We start from the raw sequence: 24,890 nt of genomic DNA on the forward strand, positions 1-24,890 counted from the left end.
AATTCATCTTTGGCAAAAAATGTCCTGCACTGTGAGCAACGTTGGTAATGGGAGAGGGGGCATGTGTGGGGGTAAGGGACAAATGGAAAATCTCTGTAGCTTCCTCTCAATTTTGTGGTAAACCCAAATTTCTCTAAATAATAAGGTCTTCAAAAATAATTCTAATATAATAATTTAACTATTCTCTACTATTACAATTATTTTGGAAATCTTCTTTAGAACTTGGGAGGAGAGGGAAAGCTGGCCCCGACCTTTCATCTAGGGCTGCTTCAGCTTCCTTTCTAGGCTTCTGTTCCTGTAGATGTGCAGAGGGGCTGTTCAGCACCTGACGGACACAGAACATACTGTGTCTAAGCTCCGCCCATCTGATTCATCCTTTGAGGTATTCAGATTATCAAGACACATTCAAACATCTGGACCTGAAGGTTTGAAGGTCCAAACTATCTAGTTTTTCTTTCTATGTGAATAAATGTAAATGAAGCTCTTATACTTCTTGGATGAGGGACCAATGGAAACCATTGGGTTGTTTGGCAAAGATAACATACAAAAGCATATGTGCCTCAAAATACATTAAGATGTACATTTGATGGAGATGAGGGAGAGCACCTGTCATGGTGAACATGAGGATGATGTGTGAAATTGCTGAATCCCTATTTTGCCCACCCAAAACTAATGTAACACCTCATGCTAACTATACTAGAGTTTAAAATCAATTTAAAAAATAAATTTCAGGGCACCTGGGTGGCTCAGCGGGTTAAAGCCTCTGCCTTCAGCTCAGGTCATGATCTCAGGGTCCTGGGATCGAGTCCCACATTGGGCTCTCCGCTCAGCAGGGAGCCTGCTTCCTCCTCTCTCTGCTTTCCTCTCTGCCTACTTGTGATCTGTCTCTGTCAAAGAAATAAATAAAATCTTTAAAAAAAATTAAATAAATTTCATGGCATTCAAAAAACTAAATAAAAAAAAAACAAAAAAAAATAAAGAAGAACAAAAGATGTACATTTGTTCTATGCATTCTACGTGTTATGCTTAGCAAAAAGTGTGGGTTTTTTGTTCGTTTATTTAGCAAAATAATAACTGGATTAAAACATCAACTAGATAAAAGTCTACAAGTTCAAGGTGGCACTTAAGAAAAACTTTAAAAAGAAGACATCTCATTGGTCACTGCTGGAGATTGCTAGGGAACAGTTTATTTATTCTGAACACTGATAAAGTAAAATAGTTTTTAATAAAATGGAGCCAAAATTTCCCTCCAGTTTGTGCCTAGCGAGCATTGATCCAGCCTGAAGAAGTGTGTCTGAAATAGGCAGGACTGATCGATTTAATTCAGCTCATCTATCTCATTATGACTCCTGCAATAACAGGACATATGGCACGGACCCTGACAGTACGCAGGGGACTGTCTTACAGAACCCTGGTGGCCGTACAGATCTGGACCCCACATCCAGTTGGCTTCTCCTTGGCAGCAATGATGGCAGACCCTATAAAGGAAAAGAAGAGAAGCAGAAAAACACAACAAGGGTAAAAATTAAGGCTTCTTCTCTAAATCAGATTCATCCAAAGAAAGCTCATAGAAGTGAGATTTGCAGAGGTATCCACCATCAGTCAACGACGAGCAAAATCTTAGAGACTCGTGCACAGAAAAATGCTTAATCTGATGAAAAATCATGTCATTTGAGTATCTTCATCTCTGATTTTATTAATAAAGTACAAAGCCAAGAACAAAAAATTATAGTATCATATGACAGGAAAGTTAATGATAAAAAGCCAAAATAATGAAATTACAGACCAATGATATAATCATCGACAACAACAATGACTCCTCCTCACTGAGATATGTGCTCCCTCTGATCCAGGCACCAGGCTACATGCCTTTGCTGGATTCTGATAAACATTTGTTATTATCTCCACCTCACATGTAAAGTGACCAGTTAACACAGATAGGTTAAGTATCTTTCTAATAGGTGGCAGACATGGGATTTGAACCTAACTCTGTCTGGCTCAAATCTTGTGTTCCCAAACACTAGGACATATTCCCTCTACCAATTACAGTCTCAGGAAGAGGTTGCAAATTATGAGGGAAAACCCTTGGCATTTTATTTCAATGATAAAAAAAAAAAAATCATTTCTTCAAGAAACAGGGCCAGCACGTAATCAGTATTTGCCACATGCTATCAAGCTCATTTTCACAGTGGTAATATCTATTTGACAACCAGGGATAAAAGTGATATTCTTTGAAAACGAGGTCACAATCCAGCTTAAAAAAAAAAAAAAAAGTCTCAAGCAAGGTGTGCTTTAATTTAATTTAAGTCCTGGAAAACAGCTTGCCCAAAAATGACTTTTGCAAGTCACGTACAGTATTTCAATCTGTCATTTTGTATTGACCTTCACAGGCCTGAATATATTGCAGTGGACTTGGGAGGCTTATGAGAATGATATTAAACTTGGTAATATTTTTTAAATATTACTTTATATCCACTCTGCTTTTTACTTCACTGTGTATAATTCTTGAAAGCATTAATATTATGGAACTTTCTTAGATATATGCTGGTTTTCTTGCTAATTAGAATTAATCAAGGTTAATTCAATAAATAACTGTAAAGGTAGAGTGTTTATTCAAACACGATGTGGAGAATCACGTATTCAGAAGAATAGTTGTCTCAATATTTTGACGATGAGTCGCAGATTTTACTTGAAGGTTTTAGCAAAGTGTGTTTGAGATCTAGCACTCAGTTTAATAGCATTACATCTGCAAGAAGAGTTTGGAATAACTTACTTTAATTAAATCTTACATCGCTGATTATGAGTCTTCAATAATCTCTCCTATTTTCATCTCACCTTTTAATAATCTCATAATAGAAATTAATCATCTTTCATGTGGGGTACTTTTGCTTTGTTGGCCAATACAGAACTCAATTCTGCTTTGTACATTCTGCCTATTTCCATCCCATACTCAGCATTCTTCACTAACATCAGGAATAATCAACTGTTGAAATAAGCAACAACAATACTTCAAAATAGCATTTTTTAAAACACTTATTTATTTGAGAGAGAGAGAGAGTATGAGTGGTGGGGAGGGACAGAAGGAGAATGAGAATGAGATTCCTCAAGCAGACTATCTGCTGAGAATGGAGCCAGAGGTGGCTACATCCCAGGACCTTGAGATCATGACCTGAGCTGAAATCAAGAGTTGGCCATTTAACCGACTGAACCACCCAAGCATCCCTCAAAATAGCATTTAAACAATGTAAGTTGTCAAAATAATCTCAAGAAAACACTAAGACATGCGGTATGCATAATTATCATTAGAATAGAACCTTCTAGAATCATATTGAGTCTATCAATCAATTGATTCTAGAGTCTTCTAGATTCTAGACTCTTCTGGAATCAATTATTCATAGAATTTTCTAGAAGGATATTTTCAAAAACTAGAATTTTCTAGAAGGATATTTTCAAAAACTAGAATTTTCTAGAAGGATATTTTCAAAAACTAGAATTTTCTAGAAGGATATTTTCAAAAACTGTAAAGTACTTTATAGCCACAAATAAAAATAAACTCTTCTTAAAAGAAATAAGTCTTTCTTTTTCATTTTAACAGATTATGCAAACTATGTTATTTATTTGTACTTTTTTTAAAGGTTTCTGGATACAGATATCTGTAAAACTCAACAGGAAAAAATAAGTTTCCTACCCTAGAGTTTCAGTCCATGCCAGACTACTAGGAAACAGGTTGTATAAAATAAGAACATTTTTAGACTACAAAGACTTCCTCATATTTTTATAGCCAGCCACATATAGAAGAAATAAATAAAGACACAGAACGAAAGGGCATATAGAAAATGGGATACCCAACAGAAGAGACAGTTGAGGCATCGCCCAACACAGTTGTAAAGGAGAGCCCAGAATAACAGTTGTTCCCAGATTACAAGGGCAGCTAGTAAGGGGAGATAGACCAGAAGGTCCTGGAAAGATTTTTTCTTTTTTAAATTTAATTTAATTTTTAAAGTAGACTCCATGCACAATGTGGGAATCAAACTCACCATCCTGAGATCAAGAGTCACACGCTCTATGTACTGAGCCAGGCAGGTGCTCCCTGGAAAGACTTTTTTTTTTTAAGAAAGGCTTAGTTATTTTTCCTCTCTTCCCCTCTGATCCTATGTCTTATTTCTTAAATTCAGCATCTCAGAGAGATCATATGATAAGATCAATTATCTTTCTCTGATTGACTTATTTCACTTAGCATAAACCCCCAGTTCTATGTTGTTGCAAATGGCAAGATTTCATCTTTTTTGATGGCTGCATAATATTCAATTGGATATATATCACATCTTCCTTATCCATTCATCTGTCGGTGAACATCTGGGCTCTTTCCATTGTTTGGCTATCGTGGACATTGCTACTATAAACATTGGTGTGTAGGTCCCCTTCAGATCACTACATTTGTATCTTTGGGGTAAATACCCAGTAGTGCAATTGTTGGGTCATAGGGCAGCTCTATTTTCAATTTTTTGAGGAACCTCCATGCTGTTTTCCAGAGTGGCTGCACCAGCTTGCATTCCCAACAACAGTGTAGGAGTGTTCCCCTTTCTCTGCATCCTCGCCAGCATCTGTCGTTTCCTGACTTGTTAATTTAGCCATTCTGACTGGTGTGAAGTGGTATCTCATTGTGGTTTTGATTTGTATTTCCTTGATGCCAAGTGATGTTGAGCACTTTTTCATGTTGCCTGTTGGCCATTTGGATGTCTTCGTTGCAGAAATGTCTGTTCATGTCTTCTTCTCATTTCTTTATTGGACTATTTGTTCTTTGGGTGTTGAGTTTGATAAGTTCTTTATAGATTTTTGGATAGTAGCCCTTTATCTGATACGTCATTTGCAAATGTATATATACACACATACATATGTGTGTGTGTGTGTGTGTGTGTGTATAGAACCAAGATAAACCAGAGAGAGAGAGAAACCATAAGAAACTCTTAATCTGAGGAAACAAACTGAGCGTTGCTGGAGGGGAGGTGAATGGGGGGATGGGGTAACTGGGTGAGGGACATTGGGGAGGGTATGTGTTGTAATGAGCACAGGGTATTATATAAGACTGATGAATCACAGACCTGTACCCTTGAAATAAATAATGCATTATATGTTAATTAATTTAAAAAAAATAAAAACAAAAATATTAATAAAGCCTTGGTTAGAGAAAATGAAGTATCCGAGTGTTTTGAGAGAAGTTTCAGAGATTGGGGGGAATTGATGATGTCATAGTGACAAATACTAGGAAGTAAAAGAACATACAAAAAAAAATTATTAACACCAGAGGAAACAGAAATTGTGCAAAAAAAAAGAAATGCTCACTAGCACAGCCCTCAGTGGAATTTATTAGTGATAATGCACCCTGAATATTAATTAAAAATTTATAAGGTAACTCTTAAGAAAAAGAGGATATGGGTATTGTTGGGACCAGGGTTAGTAAAGATAGACAAATCTTGATCTTCTTTAGGGAAAGTCATAGATAATTTCCCACACTAAAATAATAATAATAGTAAGGGGGAAAAGAAGAGGAAGGAATTTTTAAGAAGTAGCCACACAAACATGTTAGGGAAGCAAATTCCAATAGAATTCAATGGAAATATTAGAAATACTTGCCTTTAGGAAAAGAGAAGTGAGATGAAGGGCAGAATCAGGGATGATATTCTTCTTAACATTTCAGAATTCAATGTTTGAAACTGATGGGTGTAACCTTACTACATAGAATCTGCATTATATATAAATGTATTTTGTTTGGGAACACAAGGTAGAAAATCCAAAGTTTAGTCTGTGAACAACCAGTCAAAGTTCAAGTCATTCAGAATTTTTAATAAGCTATGCTCTCATTCTATCAAGAATGAAACACATGCTTTCCACCAAATAATATAACTTCCCTTTGCAGCTGTATAAAATATGCACATAACATCATACACAGTTTTAGTTCACATGTGCTTTTTAGCAGTCAGTTAGCCCAGACAATGGAAAAAAGAATACAAGCCTGGTTCTTCGAATTTATTTTTTTCTTCTTTTTTTTTTTTTAAGTGAGCTCAATGCCCAATGTGGGGCTTGAACTCAGAACCCCAAGATCAAGAGTTGCGTGCTCTACCACCTAAGCCTGCCAGGTGTCCCCAAATTTGGTTTTACTAGCACAATGGAATCACAATTTTCTGAATGAAATATATAAAACAGAACATTGTGAAGTTTAGGAATGAGAAATCATAACACAAGATCTACTTTAATTAAAATCACTTAATATTATAAAGCCCATAATTTCAATAAATGCCTGTCACATGATGTGCAAAATAAACATTCAATTGCATTTATTTACTCGTTTAATTCAGTAATGACATTGGGGACGTTCCTCAGGTACTTCTCACGTGGGGTTGAGGAATGAATGAGGTAACCAAGGTGTCTGCCTCAGGAATCTGCTCATCCCGTAAGTATGAGATTCTAAAATTCTCAGAAAAAAGAATTAAAATTCCCTTATCTGTATTTTTATCTTCCTTAGCCAAGACATGTGTTCAAACTAAGATCACTTAGAAGGGTCTCTTTAAGTAAATGTGAAAAAAATCTCCTTTAATTTAGGAATAGCTGATTAGAGGGAAAATAGGAAGAAAATGGACAGTTCCATGTTCATGAAAAGACTGTTTTCCAAAGTATTCTTCATGTATCTCACTTGGGACCTAGAATCCATTTTCCTCCGGAAATAATACTGAAATGGGGGTAGCTAATATTTTACAGGTGTGCTTGGTGTTCTTGGGAAGCCATGACTTCTTATTTTCTACTGGCAATATTCACGTGGGTATTTACACATGTTAACTGTACTCGAATCATCTTTTGTGCATTGATAGTGTAGTCAATTGGGGTAGTTAGAAGTCTCTCTTTCTTCCAAAAGGAACACAGTGAGTTCTAAGACCTGTGCCCGGAGGTTTTATGGAAGCTTATGTTCCAGCATAAAATTTGATATTTGATGGTATATTATTTTCTCATTCCCATCAACATTTTTTGTATGAACTGCATTATGCATAGCCAAGAAATTTCTGGAGGAGGTGTACCAATTAAATCTGAATGCCATGAACAGTTTGCTTAAGGGTAGAGTGCCGCCGCCCCACCCACCCCCCAAAAACCAAAATTTTTGTAAGGTCATTTCAACCTGAATCCACCAAAACCTGTTCAAATAAAGAGCTTGGAGAAAATAAACATCTTACAAATATTATTTTGAAACAAATACAACATTTCAAAATAAGCAATTAGTGGAAGAAATATTTCTTCCACGTATTAGTCTATGTATGACTTTCTTATTTTAAAAGAAAGGGTTTTTTTTTTTTTTTTTTTTTTGTAAATGTCCTTTTCTAAAATGTGGGAGAACAATTTCCTCTCCAAAGTAGGTTTCACATAGTCTCTGTCACCAAACCTGAATTATTAATTTGGTTAATCAGTATGGTTCTTTCACAGAAATTGCAGAAGGAGACAGGTCCTACTTCCTCTCCAAAATTTCACCCAGTATTAATTCGTACATTTTTTTTTAATTTTAAAATGAAAACAGTATTAGACCTAGTCAAAGCTCAGTTGTCTTATATAAGATATAAGATGCAAACTGCTTACAGCAAGCAACAGAAAAAAGTGTGCACTTAATTACAATTTACACAAAGGAATTCAGTCTATAGTTCCACTACCTGTACAATCTGGGGTTTATAACGGAGCAAAAATTCCCACCTGCAGCCCTGAGACTGACCACAATTTTTTTTTTTTTAAGATGTATAATTAGTACACCTGTCTCAAATCCTTTGAGGGGCTTTTCGTTCATTTCTTGGGAGAAATGTTCTGGCATTTTCCTTTTTAATCAAAGCTACTTGGCGAAATTGCTTCCCGGCCAGACCTCAGAATATTAGCGAAAGTCTGGCGCTGGCCTTGTTGCCATTTGAATATTCACAGCCATAGTTTTACAACTGCCCCATCGTGAGTAATGCGCTGAAACTCCCGCAATTCAGTCATCATTTCTTCCCTTCCTCGGCTGGCCCTGGCCCTTGGAATGTTTGCGTGGTGTCATTGCGAATGTGCTCGGAGCAGAGTTATATGGCATCATTTGGAGAAACATTGCGTTAATAACCAGAGTTCAAGGGCAAAGGATATAAACGGAGCAAATTACAAGTCTGAACAGATATATAGCTTTTGCTAAAAGGGACATGGGCTGCTACTTTATTTACTGGGCGCGGGTGCACTGCAAAGGTGCCCAAGCGCACGAAGGCATTTTTAAACGACCACATCACGGCTTAAGAAAACAACACAAATTTTCAGACGAGAAGGAAACCTAGTGCAAGGATCCACGGTTCTGAGTTTCCTAATGAGAGAATACGATTTGCTATAAAGTACCTTAAGTTTCCGGGGTAATTTCACAGATGATAATATCGTTTTATGTGTCACCATGGAGGGGAAGCAGAAGCTTGCTGGAATTCTAAATTCAATAGATCATCTCAAACTGCAGGTTAACCCAGTTTTGCCAGGGATTTCTTGTCCTGATCATTTTAACCCTGGGACACCACCCTACTTCAAAATGAATACCATGAAAGAGGAATTTGTAAAAATGCTGTATTTCATTTTAATATGTTGACTAGAGGTCTCTCAATAATTACATAAAAAGGGAGCCAGAAATTCAAAAGAGGGAAAGCAAAATCAATTTTTCAAAAGGAGCCAAAAGAGAACTTCATTAATAATCAAAGAAAATAAAAATCAAAGAATCGCAAGTGCTACATTACCAAGTATTTTTTATTAGTGTTCTCAATAACACTGAGCATACTGTAAAGTAGGCTGGTCTGATATTTTTCTGCTGGTGAGATGCAATGCTACAGCATTTTTGCCTTTCTTTTCCTTCTTCTTCTTCTTCTTCTTCTTCTTCTTCTTCTTCTTCTTCTTCCTCTTCTTCTTTTTTCTTTTTTTTTTTGTTAAAGCAATTTGGAAATTACTGTAAAAAAATCAAGATATTCATTAAGCATGGCCTATAAAGTCCATTTAAAAAGTTTTTTTGAGATCAGCAATTTACAAGGTGGAAATTTTGCCTTAAGATGTTCCTTACTGTATTATTTACTGAAAACTCGAAGTTACCTAAGTGTCCAAAAAGGAGGAAATGATTAGTCAAATTTTATATACACTCAAGGAAATATTATGCTGTTACTAAAATTGATTAAATGTTATTAAAATTGATTAATCTTCTACTAATATTAAAAAGTTATTTTGACATAATCTATGAGAAAAACCCCCACAGGATTCAAATGAACACTTTTACAGCTGTTTAAGCATACGTTAAAAAGAATTCTAGAAAGAAACATACATGAATTTAACTTATGTGTGCTTTTTTTTGTGGGGGAGGGCAGATATGCTATCTGTGCTAGCACAAATAAGTTTCTTTAATTTTTTGAACTTACTTTTACAGTGTTAAAACATGGTTATTTCAAAAAGAAATGCGTGGAGCTGGGTTCTTTCTCCCCTGACTCACTCTCAACCACAATGAGATAAGATACACCTCTGTGACATGATTCGGTTTCACTTATTGCTATTTTTAAACATGGGTTTTATTTTCTTAGTGGTGGTAGTTGTTAGGGCAGAAGGGAATAGTGGGTATTCTAATACACAATGAGATAGAATGATATTCCCATATTAAAAAAGAAATCCCACTGTTTTCTCTAAACTATTTTGCTGGCAGAGGTAAAAGAATCAGCTTATAGGCAGGACTGACTTATTTCTTGACATAAGATATATTAGCTTGCACACCACAGCTCGTGCAGGAGGAAATATTCACCGTGAATGGACCTGTCCTTCAGTTGCCAAAGAAGAGCCTGGATGATACAATAGCTCTCTACAACCCCATTTCCATGGTGGTTCATGACATATTTTTTCCTGTTATCCTTCTGTCTGCTTCAATCCCTACTCTCAACCTAATGAGTTTTTAAAAGGACACTTCTTAAATCGAGTTGCCTAAAACCATGTGCTGTCATCTTTTTGCAAGGATAAACAAAACATATCCAAGTTGCTCATGACTTTTAAGCACATAAAAGCTAGACAAATTATGAAAATTTTACACATTCGAAAGATCAGAATTATCTCTAGAACACATTCTTCTATTTTATTTTATTCTTTTTGAGCTAAAGTTTTTTTTTCTTTTAGCATTTAATATCCAATTTTCTTATTCTTATTATTTTTTAACTAAAGTGCATTGCCCACCCTCCCGCCCCATTTTCTGAAATTTATTTTCAATGATCTTCATGTTGCCAGAGATAAGAAAATGCAACCGTTCAGGTCTGATTTCATATTGTTTCGGATAACCGATAGGGGATCATTCCCACAAATGGAAAATAGGACTTAAAAACTGTTTGCAGTTCGGGAAGGGGAGGCTGAGGGATTGTTCAATGATTTGGCTCAATGATTTGTCAAACATCAGTCCTCAAGAATGCCAGGTTCTTCGCCCTCCACTTTCCCATAGTGCGTTTTCCTTTCTCCCACAGAGATATAATAGAAACTAATCTTCAAAATCTAAACATTCCGAGCCGGGTCCTTTTGTGCAGGCATCTTGCTCTCTCTGCCCAGAGCCGGGAGCCGCGGAGCGCGCTCGTATTTACACTGGCCAGCCCCCCGCTGCTCGGACCCCGGCCGGCAGACAGGCCATCCATCATCCGCCCTCCTCCCGCCGAGCGCCGCCGCCGCGGCCAATCGGGAGGCAGGTGGGGCGCACCTGCGGGACGGCCCGCCGCTCCCCGCCGCTCCCCGCCGCTCCCCTCCGCTCCCCTCGGCGCGCTGCGCGGGCTGGCGGTGCCCTTGCAGCCCCTGCGTTCTCCAAGGCCAGAACCCGGCAGGTACGTCCGGGTGACAGGGACGGTGTGCGCGGCCGAGGCCGCCGCAGGAACGTAGGGGGACACGTTCTCCCTTAATGCCCACGCCTGCTTTGGATTGGTCTGCCATCCGTGGGTGCGGACACGCGGGCCCTCACCGGGTTTAGTCTCTAAAAAGTGGAAGAATGACGATACTCACCTTGGGAAGGGACGAGTAAGTGAGAACACATTTGAGTGAGAGAATTCCTTGCCTCTGGTCCGTTCCTTTGATAGCAAGGACCTGTAATGAGTTTGCAAAGCAAGTCTGAATTCAGCATGGCCCATGCAGACTTCAGGGAGAACTCCCCCTGACACCTTCCCCCACCCCCAGACCTAAGTGCATGATAGTAACACAACACCATAGGACACCCAAACTACTCCAAGCAAAAACCTAACCTGGATCTCAAGGGCGGTAAAAAAAAAAAAAAAAAAAAAAAAAAAGCAAGCAGAACCTCAAACCACTGGGAAGCCTTCATTTTCCAAATAAGTCAACTAATTGTAGTGCAATCACCTTGCTTTTAAGGGCTGGGTTGGGTTCCTTGGCTCTTCTGAGAAGGAAACTACTGGGAGTTCTGCGAACGTGTTGTGGATTTTATAGCTGGACTCCATAGCTCCTTTTGGTATAAACGATCCAGTACATCTACTCGATCATGTAATTTTAGAACAACTGAGGACAAGCAGAATCCCCAACCCTCTCCCTTATGTTCCAAGAGTGTGTCTATGTAAATGTCAGTTATGCCCAGGCAAGGTCTTGGGGGTGTGGTGGGTGGGGTGGGCAGTGGGGGGAGGTGAGACAGCCTTGCCAAGGGCTTCAAGGTTTTCCAGAAACGCGTGTGTCTAAAAAATACAAATACAAAATAAATAACAGCCACCACAGCAGTAAGCATCACCCCCAACCCTCTACCCCTGGCTTCCTTCTGAATCATAAATCATGAAAGAGAGATCAGTGAGTCCAATTTTCCTGCCTTTAACAACTGGAACTGATAATGCCAAAAAGGAAGAGAAACAAACCATGTGAGCCTTATTGCTGCCAGAGGAGTGGTACGCTTGGGAAGGTCCAGGTCTCTCCTCCGTTTGGAACTCCCATGGCTAAGAAGGCTCTTGGATCCTCCAATTGGGTGGTTCTCAAACCTGGCTTCACAGGAGACCCAAGCCTAGGTTTGTGAGGTTTGGTTTTGTTGTGCTTTTTGTTTTTGTTTTTTTTTCTTTTGGATTTTGGTTTTCCTTTCCTTTTTTTTTTTTTTTTTTTTTTTTTTTTAAGAAGATTCCAATGCCTAGAGCAGCATTCTGATTCTCTTGGTCTGGGGTATGGTCTGAGTATAAGTACTTCAGAAAACCTTCTTTGTCGTTGGCTTGCACGCCCCTCCAGCTGCACATCCCATTTCTGTTCTGTTTCATGGGATCCATGGATAGGAATCGTGGGATATTATTCTGTTCCGTTTCATGGGATACAACCGCCCCTGTTTCCCCTCCCCCATCAAATACACACAGTCCACACCAAGTTGACAGTTTCTCTCTCTCTCTTTTTCTTTTTTTTTTCCTTTTTGCCATCCATCACTCGCTCTTATTAGCATGCTGCTCTGTTTAGTCCTGGTTTTAAAAATTGGGCGCCTGGGTGGCTCAGTGGGTTGAAGCCTCTGCCTTCTGCTCAGGTCATGGTCCTGGAGTCCTGGGATCGAGCCCCGCATCCGGCTCTCTGCTCGGCGGGGGGCCTGCTTCCTCCTCTCTCTCCCTGCCTGCCTCTCTGCCTGCTTGTGATCTCTGTCTGTCAAATAAATAAATAAAAATTAAAAAAAAAAAATTGGTCACTCCTCATTTTAACACCTTGGGAGCAAGGGCTTTTTGTTGTTGTTGTTATTAATGCATTTATGTTTTCATTATATTTGAAATACTGACTGGGAGGGGGCAGGTAGAGACCAATCGATAGGAGGGATTTTGTTCTCTGGGGAATTTTGAAGTCTAAAATATTTTTCTCCGAACTTGGGGAAGTTCCTCCCTCCGCCACGGCTTTGGCTCCTGCGCGGCTCCGGGCCCACCCGAGCCACTCACATCGCCTACCCAAGTCTGGCCACAGGTTTTGTATGAGCGGAGCGTTCTCCTTGTTCACCGAAGTAGAACTGGAATCTCTCCTTCCCCGGGTTTTTCTCACTCTCCGTGGCCAGCAGTGCCGCGTTTCTGGATTATGTTGTACGCTTTTCCTTGAGAGATAGATGATCTGTTCTTTGATTAGACATCCTGACCTTTTACGGGTGTTGATCATTGATCTTGATCTGGGCTGGATAGAAAGCTCTTGACGCTGAAAAGTTACTCTGTTGCCAACACCACGGGGAAATTCAATTTCTGCCTGCGCCCGGCCTGGGACTCCTCCTCAATTAGGATTCCTCTTGTTATGATTTTACTTTTATTAAGCAAGCTGCAGCCTCTGTTTTTCCAGCCTTAGCTTTTAGTTACAGTAATCAATTTTTTTTTTTCTTTTCTAGGGCGGCTGGCTATAATTGTTGGCTTGGATATTGAGCTTTCATGGTATTAGACATAGTGTGTTCTCATGAAGGGTCTTCTCCATACCTCGCAGACAGATGGGTAATAATAGCATACATTAATACCTCCACATTGGTTTATGTGTGTTTGACCACAGTGCAAGCATAATTATTTTTGCCCAGTAAAAGCTATTAGAGATCTATTTGGTAGGTTTTACGATCAATAGCTCCTGTGGTATTTGTGTAGCAGCCACAGAATAATCAATTGAAGGTCATATAAAGTAAATTACCATCCTCCTATAATGATTCTTTTTTCTAGATGAGAATTGGGTTTTATTATTTCATCAGGAGCCTCTCCGCGACGCATGCTCTGTCTGTCGGAGAAAGAGAGATATAAAAGTTGCGAGCCTGTTTTGAACATAGTATTAATATCCATTACTTGAATTTATGTTATTGGATTATTGAATTAGTGGATTCACACTGGAATTCCTTCAAAACCCTTTCTTATGTACTCAGTGACACAGTTAATAACAGTCGGGAGCAAACGGACATCTTTGGCTGCATGGTGGAGTGAGTCACTTTGCAAAAGTCAATCTTTGTAGCTGTCTCTTTAAAGCAAATTTAGAGTTGGTTAAATGTGTTATATTGACAGTGTGACTGAGCTTCTCTCTTCAAACCCTTTTGGAGAGTGACTGGTGAACTAAGCAGGGGTTGGAGTCAGGGATGCTGCATACTAATGCACTGTCCACTGGTAGCTCAAGGTGAAACTGGGGGCAAGCTGGAGTTGGGGAGGGGCTCGGCACCTGCCTTGGGGACGCGAGTGAGACACCTCTCCTTCACCCGGGATGCCTAACCTGGATTTCAGACTTGCAGCGTGAGCCCGAGCGAAGGCTGTGTCACTGTAAAAGATTGCAATTTGCCAACCGGAGGCACACAATCCCCCAACTGTCTTAAAGGGACCCATTTTCAGAGTTTAGCCCTTCTTTTTGTGGGTGCAATCAGTTGTGCACTGAAAACCTGCAGCCACAGTCGGATAACTGCAGGCACAACAGGCCACGAGAGACCTCTTCGTTCCAAATTTTGTACCTGCCGCTAATTGCACTTACAGAGAATGGGAGTGTGGTAGGAGCTTTTTTAAAAATTTGGGCCAGTAAATTCTCCATGGAGGAAAGAGGCAAGGAGGGAGACAATTACTCACTTTCTTAAAGACAAAGGCAAATGGAGACATCCTTTTCCTCACACGTTCCATCGCGTCTGGGGAGCACGATTTGGGAACCAAATGCCAGGTACCACGAGTACCTTGATCGGGTGGGACACTGCCTGGCAACCGGGAACCCTTCGCCAATGCATGAGAAATAGTACGTTGAAAAGTACGGTAGGAAAGATATTGGTGAGTTTGAGACCACAGCTTGGTGAGAAAGGAATGAAGAGTTTTAAAGTAAATGGCAAAAGGCATTCTCTTTCCTTTAAAAACATGGTTATTATTGTTGTAACTTCTCATTTGCTTCGGGGGCAATTAAGATAATGCCTCTAGAGTGTAATCAAGTGGTAAATCAGGGAGCATACATATTTAAACGTATGTATATAATATATGCTTATGTATTTATATGTAGAGAAATGCATCTATACAAATTATGTGTGTGCTTTATACACACAGTTACATACACATGCACATATATATACCTATTATACATGTATATACATGTATACACACACACACACACATATATATATATACACACACACACACACACATACATACACACACATATACATTTTATTTACTTTTCTGTGAGCTTAAGGAAATAACACTCTGGGGATACCTGGCTGGCTCTGTCAATAGAGCATGCCACTCTTAATCTTGGAGTCATGAGTTCAAGTCCCATGCTGGGCACGGATCCTAGTTAAAAAAAAAAAAAAAAACTTAGGAAGGAAGGGGAGTCTGTGGTATGGGTCATCCCCTAGCCCTTGTGGGTGGACCTCTGTCTACAGGGCCTCATGGAGCTGTCATAGGGACCTCGTTCTATAATCTTTTGAGTAAATGTGATGAGAAGCAAACTGGGAGTTTAAAACCAAGAACTTGCTTCCTAGCTTTTGGAGATGACCGTAAATCAAGCACATATTCCGGAAATTAGAAATCAAATGCAGAATGAGATTGGTAATTTGAGATGTTGTTCTTGCAGAAGTAATTATGAAATATAATTGTATTCAATAATACATTTAATAACCAAACAAAACAGGAGAAGTTTTGGTATTTACAGGTCCCAGGAAATGGTTGAGGAATAAGAAGTGTAGGGGAATGAAAAAGTAAGGAAGTCCAAGATAGCATGGTAGACAGCCTTGGAATAAGACAATGAAGGGCCTGGGAAAAGAGAATTAAGGGCCAGGAATTGTCCCTTGCTCATTACAATTTAGTTATTGTTTCCATATCACAGCTTGGTTTTAAATAACATTTTGAAATCTGGATAGATTTTCCCATAGAATACTGCTAAAAGGAACGATTAGGTTCTTCTACAAGTTAACTTTAAAAATTGTCTCTGAATGGAAATATAAATGGAAAATTCAACAACATATTGGCATTTGTTTTCATCTAGCTATATGGGCCTGACTCTAGTCTCCAGGGAAAATGCCTTCAAGAGATGAAGTGCCGCTGGAAATAAAAACGAACCCTCAACCAACTTGTTAAGGAACGCCCAACCTTCCGCAGATTGGGAACATTTGAGATTGTAGACATGCCTCTGCATTTTTCCCTTTCTTTTCATGATGCCTTAAAGCATGAAGCTTCCATCATTGCCCTTTGGAGAGACAAACTTTCGATTCCACATTTCAAAAAGGGACAGAGAACTTGGAGGGAGTTCAGACAAGAGGGACCCGATGCAGGACCATTTTTCTTCAAAGGGAAAAGTAATATTTGGGGAATGGATTTAAATTAGGAACAATTTCAGGTATACCGGAAAACAGCCAAAGAACCATGGAAGTTTAAAAAAAAGTTTTAAGGAACACCATGAGAAGTTACAAAGTCACAGTTCTGAAAAGCAAGAGGAGCCCTATGCAAATGAGGCATTACATCAATAAAGAGCTGTGATTGAAACTGATTGATGATGATTATGGTGATGATCATTATGATTACTTCCTTACAAGTATTTTAACAGCATCACATTCGCTAGCCTCTAGTACTTGCTTTGCCAAACCCCGACGTTGGATTAACTCAACCATCTACCTTCCGCATATCTGTGCCAGTAGCTTCACTTGGCTAATATGGTCTGACCCTGGCTAGCCTTGGTTCCACTTTAAAATAAAATCCCCAGCTTCACTTGCGCTCTGACCACTGCCCTGTAGCTCTATCCTGCCTCCCCACAATGTTGGATCTGCAGGACAATAAAAAAAAAACCCACACCTCCCCTCTCTCCTGGAACTTCCTGTTTTAGCTGACCTTTCTACATATGTCACCTGGACCATAAGTGCCATCAGCTGGGAATCTCTCATCTTTGACATGATTTTAAATATTAAGTCTTACCTGCAATTGTCCTGGTTTACCTTTTTCCTTCAAAATTACAATTGATGCTGAGTTCCTTCTGCTTTCAAAGAGCCAGCCCTTTTACTTAGGTTGTGAATCCTGTCTCCTCATCCTTCTCAAGGGTTTTGTGGACTTTGATCGTGTAGCCAACACTCTTACTGGATCAGCTCACAAACTCACCTGAACAAAAAAGCAAACATACAAATAAAACTCAAACCCTGTTTTTGGAGAAGGATGATAATTGATCTCCAGTGTCCATCATTCCATTCTCCCCTTGATTAAAGAACCCATGTATTTAGCAGAGTCCATCAACACCTAGAAGAGAGAACTTTCTTTAGCTTCTCTTGCACCGAGGTGTGGCCGTGGGATTGAGTTAGCAGATGTAGTACCTCAACATCTTGGAAGCATCCTCAGAATGAGAGGACCCAAGCTTATCATCACTCCATCTATATCTATATATCTATATATATATTTATATTTATATTTATATTTATATTTATTTATATACAGAGAGCCTGTGTGCATGAGCAAGGAGAGAGGCAGAGGAAAAAGCAAACTCCCCAATGAGCAGGGAAACGAATATGGGTTCGATCCCAGGACTTGGGATCATGACCTGAGCTGAAGGCAGATACTTCACCAATTGAGCCACCCAGGCAACCCCCCTCTCCTGTTTTTGTTGACATAACTGTAAGAGAGCAGAATCTGGGGTCCTGGTGTTTGGAAAGCCACCACAGCAGTCCACAACTTCTTACTGCCTGACATAATGGGGGAGAAAAATAGATGTCTCTTAAGTTGTTGTAGGGTTTTCTATCATTTGGAGCCCAAACTAATCCTAATGGATATGCTCGCATGCCTTCAATTTCTCATTTCCCTAAATGTACTGCCACTCCCTCATCTTCCATCCAGGTCCAAGAATTTTGAGTCATCCACACACACACCCTCTATATCCTTACCCCACACACACAGCCTCTATATCTCAACGATTCCCATGTGTCTCCTATCATCATCCCTACAAGAAATTGCTTTAGTCAGACTCAGGGTCTCCATTTGGCCAATCCTCATTGTACCTGATGGTGTCTACACTCTCTTTCTCAAGTCGCTTTCTTATAAGATTCTCATATATCACGTTCTTCTGTGTTTTCTTTGGCCTCACAGTTCCCTACCTCTTGGTCTCTTTTGCAAACCTGAATTCCATTGGCCTTCTCCAGCACCCCTCCTTTGGTTTCAGAGACATTTTAGCTGACCTAGTTCAAAATGGAACTCCTGATTCTCCTGCTTCCCAGACATATTCCTACTTCCTTCTTCCTCATCATAGTAAATCATCTTAGTAAATTCCCTAACTGGAATATGGAAGTCTGCTTTGATTCCTCTCTCTACCTTACTCTTCAAAACCCAAATTTCGAAGCAATTGTGGTGGAGTCTATCTCAAGCATCAACACCATATGCATCTATATCTGTCCATCCTTCTGCCGCCCTCATCTTCTCTCTCTTGAGCTATGGAAGAGCATTTGATCTGATTTTTCCCACCTTTGCTATTATCCTGTTTCAAGCTCTGAAGTGAATTGATACCACACTAAGAATAGAATCTCAGCTAGTTACCATGGATCATATGGCCCTATACAACATTCTCCCCTCCCACATGGGGCTCCCCTCAGTTTCTCAGAAAAGCTGAAGTTTTCTCCCGTTCCAGAAAGCTAATCCTTCTCACTTATACTCTCTTCCCTTGAGAGTTCTTGTGCTTGGCTCTTTCTTACCCTTCTGATTTCTCCTTAAGTATTACTGCCTGAGCAAAATCTTCATCGGCCACCTTATTTAAGGAGACACATACACAAGCACACTGATCTTTTACCACCCTCCCCTCTTAAATTCCTTTAAGGCAATAATTTTTCTTTTTTAAGGAATAATTTCTGGAATGCATTGACCCAATTAATTCTTAACATTTTAAAAATGATTTTATTGAGGTATGAATTATATACCATGAAATTCACCTGTTTTAAGTGTACATTCAATGTTTTCTACTTTAAGTAAACCGAAAGCGTTGTACAGCCATTGCCACAATTCAATTTCAGAACATTTCCTTCATGCCCTTTGAGAGTCACTCCTCATTCCCACCCCAGGCTCAACCAACCACTAATGTATTTTCTGTCTCTATAGACTTGTCTTTCATAGGCATTTCATACAAATGTGGTCTTTTGTATATGGTTTCCTCCATTGACAATAATGTTTTCAACATCCATCTTTATATGTTATCACACACACCAATCATCCATTCCTTTTTATTGCCAAATAATATTTCATTGTGTGGCTATGCCATAGTTTGTTTTCCTCTTCACCAGCTGTTCGTTGTATGAATTGTTACCATTTTGGATTATTACATATAATGTTTTACAGTACTTACTATTTTTATTTTTATTTATTTTTTAAAGATTATTTATTTATTTGACAAACAGAGATCACAAGTAGGCAGAGAGGCAGGCAGAGTGAGAGAGAGGAGGAAGCAGGCTCCCTGCTGAGCAGAGAGCCCGAGGCGGGGCTCGGTCCCAGGACTCTGGGATCATGAGCTGAGCTGAAGACAGAGGCTTAACCCGCTGAGCCACCCAGGTGCCCCTTCTTACTATTTTTAAATGGAACATTTAAAAACTTGTTAAATTTGTCTCTGCCTAAGGCTACAAGACTGACATCAGTGACTGCCTGCTTTGTTATCAACCTCTGCCTCTTACCTAGCAAACTCCTGCCACAGAGTAGGTGCTCAGAATGTAGTTGTTAAATGAATGAATGATAATTAACTCCATGTTGATATCCAAAAGTCTCTTAAGGATCACAGACCAGGGGCACCAGGGTGGCTCAGTTGGTTAAGCGTCTGACTCTTGGTTTCAGCTCAGGTCATGATCTCAGGGTCCTGGGATTGAACCTGTGGCCGGCTCCAGTCTCAGCATGGATCTGCTTATTCTTCTCCCTCTACTCCTCTCCCTGCTTTCCCTCTCTCTCGAAATATGTATGGAAAATCTTATAGGGAAAAAAAAAAAAAAAAGATCACAGACCCATTCAGATGTAGAAGATGGAAGAAGGGTGATATTCTAATTTTTGGATGACATCAACTCTCGGTCACATAATCTCCCCGATCTGTCCTTGTTGTACTCATTCAGAAAACATTAGTCTGAGATGCATGGAGCCCGCATGCCCTCGGTTAGTTTGCAGTATGCCCATCTCTGGCTCTGGAAAGTCTTGGAGCCTTGCAAAAATATGTAATGCTACCGTACATTTATCTGGAGTTCAGGAAAGGAATCTTAGAGGCTATCAGGACATGTCTTCCATATAGTGAAATCAGACCACATGACTGGGAACCTGAATAGAAGATTCCGGAAGAGTTTTTAACTAGGAGGGTGTATGAAGGTACATGTAGCAGACAGGATCCAGCAAACTGTTTCCCTCTGGAGCCACAACTAGAAAGACTTGACTCCCAGAAACAAGGAGAGTTCCCAGCAAACAAAATGGCTCTATCCCGCCCCTCACAGAGCTGAAAACCAACCACTGTTGTAAAGATGCTCTGGATCTGCTTCATTTAAACAAGGATATTCTAAACCTCCTGCAAGCAGTGCCCTGGGTGTCAACTTTGGGGAAAAACTGCAATCCCCATTGCTTCTTTATGAAACCATTAAATAAAATTAGAGAATCTGTGAACTTACTATCGGAAGCTACAAGTCCACGGAGAAAACTGTGGTGATTGTAGCCTCCTCCTCAGGGAAAAAAAAGATCCAAGGGAAAAAGAGGCTGAGGAAAGCACATGGAATACCTGGGGCCTTCCAGAAGCCAAAATTAGGCACATGAGGCCAATCTAGCAAAGGCTGGAAAAGGTCTAAGGTCTCAACAGCCAAGAGGCTCAGAGAGGGAGGGCTGAGCAATTTCTCTCCCTTGTGGACAAAGCAAACTCCGTTTGACTCAGTAATTTCAGCCAAACTCTAAGAAGAATGTGGCAAATAAGTAACCCTCCCCCAAACATTCTCTGTTTGTTGAAGGAAAACAAAACAAAGCAACCTCAAACAATGCAAATGGACTGGGTTTTGAAAGGGTAATTGGAAAAGCTTTTGATGAGTGGATCTTGTAAGAAGGTGTTGGCTGGGAACCTGCCTGTTTATACAGGGTAGGGACAGGAATGAAGAACAACACAGAAGCTTTTCCTCTAGATAAAAGGTCCCAGCAGGATGAGTTTCCGTGGGTGGCAGGGTTCAGAGGCAACTAGAAGGATATGAAGTGTCCAGGGATGAGCCAGCTAGAAATTCCTGGGAAATTGGGAGGGACCACTCCGCGTCTGTCACAGCAGGCCCCAGAAGAGGTGTAGGGAAGAATCCAGTTGAAGGAGAAACTAGAATTACTGGGACAAGGTGAGTTAGTTGTGGAGTAAAAGGATTCTGTCTGTCCTGGAAACGAAGAGAGCTGATGGCAAGAAAGCTATGAGCAAACCCAAATTCTGTGGCTAAATAAATGATGTGACCAGACTTTACAAATAAATTTGGAGTGTGCAGAAACTAATGTGCCTTTTATTTTATTTTATTTTATTTTTTTTGATATATGTCTTCACAGTAGTTCACAGAATAAGACTCAGCACCCATAACCCATTCCTCAAAGTATGCCCACTGTCTGCCAGCTACCCTTGGATAGACTTTCCTCCACATTTTCCAACTCCCCTTCCCCTCCAGTCCTTTCTGGTTTTCTCTAAGAAGAAAAAGAAAATGTAAGAATTTTGATTTAAAATGTCCTATGAAGTCATGGAACAAGATAAAAATGAACAGTACCATTTACAGACAACGTTTAGCAAAATTGAGAACAATTGTCACTAATTGGAAGGTTGGTCAGAAAAGGGAAATCAATCCATCACCCATTCAATGCCATCGAGATGAATGTTAGTTGAAAGATCTTTCTTTGTACTTTCTTCCCCACTCCAGCCACCCCCCGCCCCCAGACCCAACGCCTCCCATGAGAACCATCATTTAGGTTCTCTAGTCATAGGATATGTAGCTACAGATTCTTTGAGGCTATCAGAATTCAATTTCCCCCTTCTATCTCCCGCTGATGAATACTTAGCTTTTTAACATTGATAAACATTCTCTACCTTCCAGAAAAAGATAAGGAGACACGGGTTTTGAGTGCATGCAATAGAGCGTTGCTGAGCATAAGGCGAGGAATACCCAGAGTGACTTTCGTTGTGGGAAATGTGGTACATACAAGAGGAGTCCTTTGGGAAATGGCAGATTCTAGAGTTTTTCCTCTGTGTTTGATAAGCCACACAAAGCAGTGGGATTAGGATCAGATCAAATTTTTGCCTAGCAGGGTCACTGGTATTAAACACTGGGAATTAGGGCAGGTGGAATGGAACAGGCAACAGCTGAAGCTCTTAGAAGAGATTTTCAGTTAGTACCCAAGTGGACTCTGAGTGGTGTTCAGAGGGCCCCACTTAACGCGCTCTGGGTGGAGGGCACTTTAGCTAAACTAAACACTGGTACAGAGAGGACACGGCCCCAACAATAACTTGAAGGACCAAGACAATTTTACTACTGAAGCAATAAATAAATAGCATGTAGTCTATTGCCAGAACCAGAAAAAAAAAAAAAAATCTGAGGAACAATTTGATTTGATTGGTAAAATGCAAGAAGACCCGTGTAGGAAAACTCCCTCTTCTCCGGGGTGTGTCTCCTTTAGTCTCATCCTGGTACCACACTAAAATACTTTTGATATCAGCTACGGAGGATTTTTCCCCACCCCAAGTGATTCTCTGTGGCACCTGCTGTGTGTCCTCCAACATGTCTCAATTCCAACACTATATACCTGGAGATTGTGTCAGATCCCACAGGCCAAGGCCTCCGTCCCATGAGACTGACCTCACCCCCCACTCCAGATGCCATTTGAGAATCCAGATTGTCACCTTGGCTTCCCACCAACCAGCTATGAATCAGAGGTTCCCAGTAACCTCTTCTTGGGTTCAACTCAGTGGCTAGAGTGGTTCACAAAACTCAGGAAAGCAGTTGACTTACTGTTTACCCGTTTATTATGAAAAGATATGGCAGCCATCCTCAAGGACTTCCAGCACACTGGAAGGGGGGATAACAAAGACTGAGTGGGCATCTGTACACTTGCTATGACTGGGATGATTGCATATGAATTTTCCTGTAGCAGACTGAATAACAGCCCCCCCCCCAAAGATGTCCATGTCCTAAAATCTACGAACTTTTATTACAAGGCTAAATGTAACCTTGCAAATGTGATTAAGGTTTTTATTTTGTTTTGTTGTTTTTGTATTTGTTTTTGAGACAAGGAGATGATCCTGGATATCTGATGTAATCACAAGTGTCCTTTTAAGAGGGAGGCAGGGAGGTCAAGCTCAGAGATAGGGATGAGGTTGCAGTGATGTGGGGGGTTATGAGTCAATGAAAGGAAGTGGTTTATAGAAGCTGTAGAAAGTGAGAAAACAGATATCCCCCCTAGAGCCTCTAGAAGCAACACAGCTCAGTCCGTCGGTTTTAGACTTCTGGCTTCCAAAACTATAAGATGATAAACGTGTTTTTTTAAGCCACTAAATTTGTTACAGCAGCAATAGGAAACTAGTACATAACTTAAGGAAGGTTCCTGGAAATAATAACATGCATTTTGGCATCTGTGGAGACGGAGACTATGTGAGAGAAATTAAGCTAAGTTACAAAGAAATTTTCAATTCTGAGTCCTGTACAGTATCATAACTGCGATGGATCATACCAGTGACACAAAATAAACTAAGAATATAACTGTTTTTGCTAGAGCAAGGATGGATAGTAGCAATGGGCAGAAATCATACTGAGAAAAAAAACCCACAAAAACTCTGCTAGTAATATCAAGAACACTTGATCTTGACACTGAAGTAAATACTCAAGGGAAAATAAAAATGTAGAAGATATTGATAGTAAAACAAATTCATAAGAGCTTTTAGGAACAGAAACAGTATTCAAAGACAGAATTAAAGAAAACTTCACTGCATTATAAAAACTAAAATAGGCACCGCAAATAGTTTCATAGCAGAATAAACAACTTCCGCAAAAAAAAAAAATAATAATAATAATAAAAATAACAGGTTGGCAGGATATTTGAATGATAGAAATTCATATCATATAAGCATATGGGAACAAAAAGAACATTTTTTTAAAAAAAGACCTGTAAAATAACACAAAACAGGCTGACCTCAGACTTTTCTGCTGAAAGCGCTAAAGATATATGAACTTTAGACTGTGACTCACTGTATTGTCACTAGCCACTATTTCTCTGCTATGGAAAGGCTTCATAAGAAAATTTTCAAATAAGATGAAACTTGATCATCCATGTACCGTGATTTTTTAAAACAAATTCACACTTAGATACTGGCCCACGGAGCGATGAATCAAAATGATAAAATCAGGAATGAGAATTCCATCACACCATACAGCCCCATCTTCACTTTTGCAAATTGTATTCTGATTTTAGAAATACAAATTAGGAAGCCAGTTTAGAGGATGATTATGTGTTGAGAAGTGTATCCTGCCACTAGAGGCAAGTTTGGTCCTGTGTTGCCTGCCTTCAGCTAGTCCTGTTGAAGACTCCTTCCTGGAACTGAGGAATGATGTTGTGTGGTATAACTCGGTTGCTTGTGTTTGATTGTGACTTCAGATGGTAACTAGTGACCTTCAGCCCTTGTTACAGATGACCCCACTCTTATATTTGGAGAATGTGGCGCTGAATCAAGAGCTACCCCGTCCGCGTTACCTTTGCTTCCTTGAGCCAGAGATACACAGAGCAGCAAAAATGATTATCAGTTCATTCCCAAGGCCATCGCCAAATGAATTTTTGGCATCACCAAAACTCATTATCGAATGACTTGAGTCACGGATTTTTCTTTTCAACTGAGCAAAGTATCATAATAATCCTAAGAGTAGCAGGTAGTATCTTTTGTGATGTTTCATCTTTCCAGGTATTTGATTATTAAAAACTACTATCATTTGTGGTTTTTTAATATAAATT

The 24,890-nt window shown here is 39.8% G+C and overlaps 1 long non-coding RNA gene across 1 annotated transcript; it reads right to left on the bottom strand.

The window, feature by feature from the left end:
* Nucleotides 1–8,958: 8,958 nt before the first annotated feature.
* Nucleotides 8,959–13,905, bottom strand: LOC116861938. The gene is made up of 3 exons (XR_004381566.1): nucleotides 13,645–13,905; nucleotides 11,038–11,118; nucleotides 8,959–8,977 (listed from the first exon to the last, which is right to left on the bottom strand). It is a non-coding gene; the product is annotated as an uncharacterized LOC116861938 (long non-coding RNA).
* Nucleotides 13,906–24,890: the final 10,985 nt, after the last annotated feature.

This window comes from Lontra canadensis, unplaced genomic scaffold (genome assembly GCF_010015895.1).
Source record: "Lontra canadensis isolate GAN:19392208 unplaced genomic scaffold, GSC_riverotter_1.0 scaffold211, whole genome shotgun sequence".
In the NCBI taxonomy this organism is placed as follows: Eukaryota; Metazoa; Chordata; class Mammalia; order Carnivora; family Mustelidae; genus Lontra; species Lontra canadensis.